This window comes from Gadus macrocephalus, chromosome 18 (assembly GCF_031168955.1).
Source record: "Gadus macrocephalus chromosome 18, ASM3116895v1".
Taxonomy (NCBI): domain Eukaryota; kingdom Metazoa; phylum Chordata; class Actinopteri; order Gadiformes; family Gadidae; genus Gadus; species Gadus macrocephalus.
Window position 1 is genome coordinate 8,202,990 of NC_082399.1, and position 10,335 is coordinate 8,213,324.

Below are 10,335 nucleotides of genomic sequence, written 5' to 3' on the forward strand. Positions count from 1 at the left end.
AACAGACAAAACACGATGAGCTGTTTTTCTATGCTTAGCCGTGTATTGACCTCAAATTCCCTTAAGATTGGGCGGGGCTTGTCTGGGTGGGTGTGTCTTTATGGTGAAGATAGCTTTCCTGCTTCCCTTCCATCACTGTAGCGACTCCACTTTCTGTTTGAAAACAGTGACACGCAATGTCCTCCTACATTATTTTTAAATCATCGTGTTACATCACCTGGTTCGTTACGTCCTCTCATCACAATGTCTTTTAAGATCATCTTGTTACATAACTTGCTACACAAAAGTGTTACATTGTCACTTTACATCACCTCGATACATCATTGTGTCATACTGTCAGTTGCAGAGTGACAGTGTTGAACGTTACATTAACATGACAATTTTCATTGTTCAATGTACTGTTATGGTAGTTTATTATTTGTCTATTGCAACACCATATAACAACAGGAAACACTGCATACTAATCCCTGAGAGGGGAAGATATAGGCAAGATGATGGAGAAGACAAACAGACAGAATCACATGATGAACACGAGAATAATACCACTTTCTTTTCACTGTACATCCTGTATGTGTATTTGACAAAAAGGGTTCTTGAATCGTGAATCTTCTTGAATCTGGATACGCAATAAGACAAAATCAGAGGGTTGAGGAGAGACAGCGAGAAAGAGAGCAAAGGGGAGAAAAGCCTTTGATGAGGCAGAGAAAACGAGTACGAGACAGAAAAGAGCGAGAGAGAGAGAGAGAGAGAGAGAGGGAGAGAGAGAGAGAAGAAGAATGCGAGCATACTTCACTCCCTCATTGGCAGGGATATGGAAGTCAGCCGGGATGCTTATTAAATAATTGCCCCACAGATCCCGTTGGAACAAGGCTGCTCTTTATTAATAATGAGCCACACAACTCCAGAGCCGCGAGGCGGTGCCACATCACCTCTCACGTCCCCCTCCTCCCGACAAGTCTGTCATATTGATTACCCTACGGCCAAGGGATTGCTCATTGAGTCTTAAGGAAGTGGGGCTGATTGAGTGTCCGCCTTAATAAGAACTCTGAGAGCCACTGCGGTGAGCCTCTAGTTTAGTGGCTTACATCTCTACCACTCTGCGTCTATATACCCGATTTCACCATTTCACTTCATTTCCTCTTGGGATTGTGCTTTTCATATGCCAACCGCAAACGCACACACACACACACACACACACACACACACACACACACACACACACACACACACACACACACACACACACACACACACATACAGACGCGATCACGCAGGCAAGCAGGCATGAACGCACCCACACATAGACACACACTCAAACATACACACAGAAAAGTTTAATTTTTCTGTGTGTGTGCGTGCGTGCGTGCGTGCGTGTGTGTGTGTGTGTGTGTGTGTGTGTGTGTGTGTGTGTGTGTGTGTGTGTGTGTGTGTGTGTGTGTGTGTGCGTGCGTGCGTGCGCGCGCGTGCGTGCGTGCGTGCGTGTGTGTGTGTGTGTGACTGTGTGTCATGTGGATAAATTAAGAGCTGGAAAACATTCAGCCATTAATCAAACTGTATCCAGACAGCATTGACTTCCAGTACCCTCACACACGCAGATATACAAATACACACACACAGACACACACACACACACACACACACACACACACACACACACACACACACACACACACACACACACACACACACACACACACACACACACACACACACACACACACACACACACACACACACACACACACACACACACAGGTCATTCTTTCTGAGGGCATGTCAAACAATTTTTTTTCACTGCTGTAGGATAAACAGTAATCAGTCTGCAGCAGCCAACACTAATTGCCATACAAACCCACATATACACACATCACACACACACACGCACGCACGCACGCACGCACACACACACACACACACACACACACACACACACACACACACACACACACACACACACACACACACACACACACACACACACACACACACACACACACACACACACACACACACACACACACACACACACACACACACACACAAATGCACGTACCGATACCAACATGTGTGTAAGATGAAGACATACAGTGACAGAAAGACGTTAATTCCGCTATAAACACACAGACACACACTCACAAATACATTAACACTCACACAAATACACACACACACACGCAGACACACGTCCCTGAGCCTGTCTGAGCTGGGCAGGGTGATTACATGGTGACTGGCAACAGCAGTGACCTCATGCCAGTGACCTCATAGGAGAGTTGTAAGGACAAATTCAGTAGACACCAGTAAGCAAACAGCACAGCGTGTAGCATAACCGTGTTCACCAGCTGTCCCCCTGGCACCCAAATTGGTTCAAGTCACCATTGTACAGTTGCAGAGTAAAAAACAAAAAAAGTTTATTATTTTTATATTGCCTATGTTTCTACGCTTCTTTAAACGGATGGGAAAGTCCATCCAGGAGTAGTTTGTCAACTGTACTTAATGAAAAAGTTCACAGTTTAATGACATCTGCAGCATGAATCAAACATAACATCTCATAGAAGACATATTTCTTTCTATGAGAGTCTTCCTATAAAGCCCCCCCCCCACGGGAACGGAGAAATCTTAAAAGTCCCCCAAAAGTTTGGAGAGTTTGGGGGTAATACAGGGGATTTTAAATAATACAAAAACCTTGTAATCCGCAAAAATATTCCATGACATCAGTTTTAGTCTGAATCCAAACATGCATGTTCAAGTGGTTTCGAGGCATTTCAAATACCCCCTGATTATTTAAAAATATATTTTGAGCTAAAGTAGAGAAGGCATTTAGTACAGCTTGGCCCGAAACCCAAGACGTACTCCCTGCCTCCTTCATCTCGTTTTCGTTACTAAATTATAATGATTTGCATAAATCTTTCAATGTCCCTATTTACACAGCAAGATAACGGATTTATGGTTTCATTCGGGGCTACTAGACTAGTATAAAAAAAAGGAAAAAAAAGTATTTGAGGGCCAGTGGCTCTGACCGAAACATAGACAACACTTGGAGTCACGTAAAATCAGACGATAGGCACGATTCCTACAAGAGCTCTCTTGTTCCCCTAGTCTCCTAGTCTCAAAGACACACAAACACATAAACACACAACCACACACAACCACACACACACACACACACACACACACACACACACACACACACGCACGCACACACACGCGCACACACATACACACAAACACACACATAAACACACGCTCACATTAATGAAATCCCCCAATGCTATACAGACACTACGGAACACATTTACACACAGATTCAACACCCTGTACTCGGCACACACACACACACTCACACACACACACACACACACACACTCACACACACACACACACACACACACACACACACACACACACACACACACACACACACACACACACACACACACACACACACACACACACACACACGCACGGATGTGAACATACAGGGCGTCAGTAGGTTGACGGAGTAAAGGCTGTGTGTTGAACAAAGGAAGCTTTGCTCCCGTTCCCCTCCCCACCCCCTTCTCAGCACCCCTCATCCCCCCCTACCTCCCCCCATCCTCCCCCCTTCTTCCCCTCAGGGACCTGTCAGAGGGATTACTCCATGGCTGGCAATAGTGTGGGGGGGGGGGGGGGGGGGGGGATAGTGGTAGTAGTAGCAGTGGTAGTAGTGGGAGATGGCGGGAGGGACAGAGAGATTTGCTGCCCATCCAGGCCCCATCCCCTGGTGTGCGTTCCAGGCGGAGACATAGAGCTCCACGCCCTGATGATGAACAGGAGGTACCTGAAGCCAAACCACACATACAAATACGCCCGCACGCACACACACGCACGCACGCACGCACGCACGCACACACACGCACGCACGCACGCACGTACGCACGCACGCCCGCCGGCACGCACGCACGCACGCACGCCCGCACGCACACGCACGCACGTGCGCACGCACACACACACACACACACACACACACACATATACACCGATTCACTGACATGCATACACCCACAAAGACAGATCCACACACACACAAATGCATTTTGTTCTCTATGCTCTTATTTTGTGCATTTGCTTACCGTATCGAGCACCACTGCCAAGCATAACATCAGCTTTATAAAAAAAGCTTCACATTATTATTATATATGCATTCAGTCACATATAAAAGTAATTTGCAGGTACACGTGGACATATGTATTTTCCAAATGTGCACACACATGTTTATTTATTAAAGGAAAAACTTCACTCATGCGCGTATGCACACACAAGCACACAACACACAGACACCAACAAACACACACATACGCACGCAGACACACGTCCTCCAAGGGCCAGGAAAGTAAGAGGACTGCACATAACTTCTTGACGCCATGCAAAACCTTCCTGTGTTTTTTCAGCACGATGGATCTATGAATTGCCTACTGGCTCCGCTGCTGTCTCACTGTCTCCCTGCCTCACTGTCTCCCTGCCTCGCTGTCTCCCTGCCTCGCTGCCTCTTAACGGTTCTATTACCTATGGCATCAATCTCAGCCCCGACGCAGCCCCTGCACACGCAGGCCTACAAAAGGAGCTGTACATCATTAGCTCCGGAGCAACCACAGAGCCCATTTGGAACATGACAACCTATTCCCGCACCCTATTCACAAATAGTGTGCCGGAGAAACATGAATCTGTATCTGTATGTGAGCGTGTGTTGTGGTTGTGGGTGGGAGAGAGTGATAAATAGAGAGAGAGAGAGAGAGACAGAAAGAGACGGAAAGAGACAGAGAGACAGAGACACAGAGAGAGAGAGAGAGAGAGAGAGAGAGAGAGAGAGAGAGAGAACCCCCTATTAAGGAGGATAGCTCAGCTTAAGGATTCCTACATTGAACCCTGTTTAAAACCACCACCACTGCCGTACCAAAGAAGTTGATGAAATGGATGCGAGTGACTTCATAGTCTTCTTTGTCATGATAATTTTGTCAATGTAATGTCATTAATCAGATGTATCAAATGGCGTCCAATATGTTGGCCCATTGTGTCCAAAATGTTGGTGTGCGCAACCGTCATCAACATCTTGAGATAAAGTCCAGAATCAACGTCCCGACTTTTGTATACTGTACTCCCTTTCATATGAGAATGACTGAGGGATCCTAATGCACTGGGGCGTGACACGTGTTTGACATGAATGGGCCTGTTACAGTTCCACATTAAAATACCTCAATGAACATGTACTGTACCATGTTTTATTCAGGAGCGCGGCGAGAGACGATTACGTTCAGAGGCCCTCGTGACATGCAGGCCTACATGATAATGCCCGAGGGTAGGCAGCCACAAGAGCCCCCCCCCCCCTGATAAGGTGCTACTCAGGATAATCAAGTATGATACTAAGCTGCTCACTTCAAACCCTCTCTCTCTTTCTCTCTTCCTCTCTCTCTCTCCCTCTCTCTCTCTCAATCTCTATCACACTCTCTCCCTCTCTCTCTCTCTTTCACTCTTTCTTTCTCTTCCCTTTCTCTGTCCCTCGCTCTCCCTCTCTCCCCCACTCAAACTCTCCCTGTCTCTCCCTTTTTCTCCCTCTCTCTCTCCCCCTCCATCTCTCTCCCTCTCTCTCCCTCTCTCTCCCGCTCTCTCTCTCCCTCTCCATCCATCCCCCTCTCTCCCAATCTCTCTCCATCTCTCTCCCCCCCTCTCTCTCCCTCTCTCTCCCTGGTGGTCATGGTTTAACCCAGAGAGAGCAGGTATGTCGAAGGCTCGGGTGGTGTTTCTAAAGAGCGGATCGTGCTGCTTTCTGTTCCCCGGAGCAGATTAGCGCTGCCTGGGGTTCAGGTGGATCTCGTCCGTCACCTCCCAGCTCCGCAGGCCCTAATCTCAGACTGATTATTCTCACTGCTTTAGGTTTCCTCTTTTTGCCGTGTGTTTCCTCACTCCTGTCACCTGGGTGTCACCTCCTGGCACCCGGGAAGAAAGGTTTATTCTAATCCGGGTGTGTGCCGTTCAAGTAGGTTAGTCAATGTTTCGCAGATCAAACTGCAATGGACTTGCGTCCCATTCTAGACGGATAGATAGATAGACAAACAGACAGGTGGACGGGCCGATTTATGGACTGGATGGATGGATGGATGGATGGATGGATGGACGGATACCTGCAAAAGATATACAGATTGATAGCACTAAACAAATTCCCGTTAAATGCGTGCATAATTTATCTATAGACATAAAGATGTATACCTCTAGATAGGTATGACAAGGCCAGGCCATGGGAAGGCTGTGGTGAGGGGGTGAGGAGGTGAGGGGGTGAGGGGGTGAGAGGGGGAGGGCGTGCGGGGGGTGAGCTCTACAATACTGGCAGTGGTGCAGGTTTGGGGTCTTAATCTGCAGCAAGCAGAACAGCCAGTTCCTTATAAGGCCTCTTTTCATAAAATGGTGGGGCCCTGGGCTTTCTACAGGCAACCCCCCCCCACACCCCCCTTCTGCTGAACCCCCTTGTGGATACTAGTCACTGCCCCCCTTCCCCAAGTCTTTTGTGGTCCTTTTCCACTTTGATTTCATGTCTGCCCATCTCCCAGTGCTGAGAAGTAGAGAGCGAGAGCAGAGATGTCCCACGCAACCCCCCCTTTGGAGAATACCAACACGCACACACACACACACACACACACACACACCCATACAGACCGCGGGCACACACACACACACACCCATACAGACCGCGGGCACACACACACACACACACACACACACAGACACCCACAGGAACAAACAGAAACACATACAGACCACAGGCACACATACACACACACACAGACACACACACACACGCACACATCCACACATACACACACACACACGTGCACGATCATACACAAAGTGTGTGGGAGTGAGTGTGTACATCCCAACACATACAAATATAAAAAGATAATCTGGTTTGCCTATCCTGACTCGTCAAAGGGTAAAAAAGAGAGGTGCCAATTCACCAGAAGAAAAGGCCTAATTCCTTATGTAGCGTTCTATAAGGGATCTGGAGTTTATGTTCCACTGTTGTTTGGGCCATGAAAAAAAAAAAATGCACTACCACACGTGAATGAACTCACGGTGTCTATTTTCGTAGTGATCGTTTTTGTTGACAGCAGTCACAATATGTCCGACAGGACATGTATGTGTGTATGTGTGTGCTCAGTTTAACACATCATGTTAAACTGTGGATCTCAACTGTGTGTGTGTGTGTGTGTGTGTGTGTGTGTGTGTGTGTGTGTGTGTGTGTGTGTGTGTGTGTGTGTGTGTGTGTCTGGGTGGGGTGCGGGGAGGCTTTCCAGACGATGATACAAGACCATCATCATCATCATCATCACAAAAACTCTGAGGCGGACAATGGATCCAGACAGACTTCCAGCGCTGCCAGGGGCCTCCAAACCTCTCTCTCTCTCTCTCTCTCTCTCTCTCTCTCTCTCTCTCTCTCTCTCTCTCACCCTCCGTCCCTCTCTCGCATTCTATCTCTGTCTTGCTCTGTCTCTCCCTCGTTCTCTCTATCTCTCTCTCTCAATATCTCCCTCTCCCCTTTCTCTCTCTCTATCTATCTGTCTCTATATTGCTCTCTCTTGGTCTCTCTCTCTCCCGACCTCGGACTGTAAGCCCCCCAAGTCCCTGGGTGCGGTGAGGGGTCCCCAGTGTGTGTGTGTGTCTATATGAGGGCCCTGGGTGTTAGTGTTGCCACTAGGTCTTTATAGACTCCCCGCTGAGAGCATCTCCTAACAGCGGACAATGGGGGGTATTTATTCCCTGGGTGACCGCGCTGACCCCCCTTAAACTCCCCACTCCCTCCGCCGGGGCACCGACACCGGGGACTGGGTTGGGGGGCCCCCTGTTTTTCCCTTTTTTTTTTAAGTCCTTTCACCGGGACTTACAAAGCGTGGCATGCCGTGGCCCAGCCTCGTTGATACATCACTCAATGGGCCTTGTTCACCTAGCCGCCATCTTGGATCCGTCCTGGGTCTAACCACTCGCTGGATAGGGAATTCTGCATTCTGTTCCCCACCCTAGCCTCCCAAATCCAATTTGGAATGGGTATTCTAGAGTCTGATGGCAGCGAGCTGAAATATTGGTGACATGGTACCCCTTTCGCTTTGTTTTTTATTTCGACCAATCATGTCGCTGGAAGCGGGGATCTGACGGCGTGTAATTGGCTATTAAGAGCGAACACATACTTGTCCAGGACTTATAAACACTAAACAAATATGTTTACTACTGACCACTGTTGAAATACAAATCCACATCTGAAAGCTTCGTCTTGTTCTAAACAGTAGAAAACGATGTTCACTTCATTTCGGTGGAATATCACGGTAACGAAAATAAGAACAAGGCTGTCTCCAGCTGTTTATTCTTTTGGTCTCTGGCCGAACCTCGATGCCATCACCCACCTAGAAGTTCTGCCATAACGTAGCGCGACTGCTTTATCCAAGATGAGATCCTTCCCACCCAGCTGGCCTTTAGAACCAAGGTACTAGTTGAACCAGGCCCATAGGGAACTTGGTGAACATGTGTGGATGTTGGCAAAGCAAGTAACCTGTTCATGTGAAATGTTGCTCAAAGATAAGATACTTTTGGAAAGAGTATTTGAAGTGGAATTATAGACATAACCAGAGTTATGAGTGTTCTTAGTTTTCTCTCTTTTTCATCCTACAAAAGTAATACATGCCTCTTAAAGCTATTCTCAAAATTGAATGTGTTTGTTCCAGGCTAGAAAATCAAAAGGCACCGTCTGACAGAGTAGAGATAGAGAGGAATCATGAGATAAGAAACAGTGGGATAACACACTGTAATGACCTAGCCGAGCCCTCAATGGACAGGACTGAAACGGTATATTATTTAAAGAGAATCAATGAATGGAAATCTTCTATTAAAGTAATTTCTTTGCGAATGTGTCGCCTTTTCTAATCTCTCATGCTCTTTCCATCCCCCTGCCTTGTTCTCTGGCTTTTGAAACCCCCCACCCCCACGCACCCTTCTCTCTCTCCTCGTTTACTTCCCAGTTTGTGGTATTGTTGTCGCTGTCTCCATTTCTTCTCGCTCTCTCTTTCTCTCTGCACTTTTCTTTCAGCTTGCCCCCCTCTCCCCCGAAACACACACACACACACACACACACACACACACACACACACACACACACACACACACACACACACACACACACACACACACACACACACACACACACACAAAAACAGCCCACCCTCACCCCCCCTCACACCAGCCCCCTGCACATGCACAAGAGTGATTGAGGATGTGTGTGTGTGTGTGTGTGTGTGTGTGTGTGTGTGTGTGTGTGTGTGTGTGTGTGTGTGTGTGTGTGTGTGTGTGTGTGTGTGTGTATGTATGGTTCTGCTTGTGCTTGTGAGTTTGTGTGTGGTTCTGTTTGGGTGCACGTGTGTCTGTGAGAGAGCCAGAGCCACAGACACTTTGCGTGTGTGTGCGTGTGTTTGGACCATTGGTACATAAGCTTTTATCTTACTGCAGTGGTTGCGTGCCGGACTGTTGTCTCTGTGTGGCCATTTCTCCAGCTAGGAGAGACCAGGGGTATCCGCTTCGTGTTGCATGTTGTTTTGTACGTGGGGTATATTCTCTCTTTTGATTTGGGGTGATCGGATGGTGGGGTTAGGATAGTTTGGGGGGGGGGGGGGGGGGGTGCTGTTAGGCAGAGCGTCCCTTTGATCCCATTTTTGCATTCCAATGCATCCTGTTCACCCTGTTAAATGTGTGGCAAACTAAGCCCCCCGAAAAAGCAGCAGTGAATGACGGACGCGCCGTGGCTGTCTTTATTCTCAGTGGCTATTTATTGTCATAAAGCCGTGAGAAGAGCAGACCGAGCATCACTTTATTTATAGACTAGACTGCAGCACAGAAGAAGAGGGATAAGAAAGTCCCTCCACCATCACCCCCAGCCTAACCACCACCACCACCATCACCACCACAACCACCACCCTTCAACACAGTTCTTAAACAAAATGCTTTATAGGGACGGAACCCTATTCAATGGCCGACGTCTGATCAAACCGCTTCCACATTAATCTTCTCAAACCGTTGTGGACAGTCGTCTTTTTTTGTAGATGTGTGTGTGTTTGTGTGCGTTGAATGGTGTGAAACTGGATATTGTTGGATCAATTTGGTCAATAAGCCATGAAAATACACCTCAAGGTCAGTATAAAACGTCTAAGTTAAACCACTTTCCAAATCCTGCGATGAAATTGAATACCTTAAGCAGATATGCGAGACAAAGAATTATAGATGGTTATAGGAATATCTTTGGAGTCCAGACAAACGCAACTTTGCGAA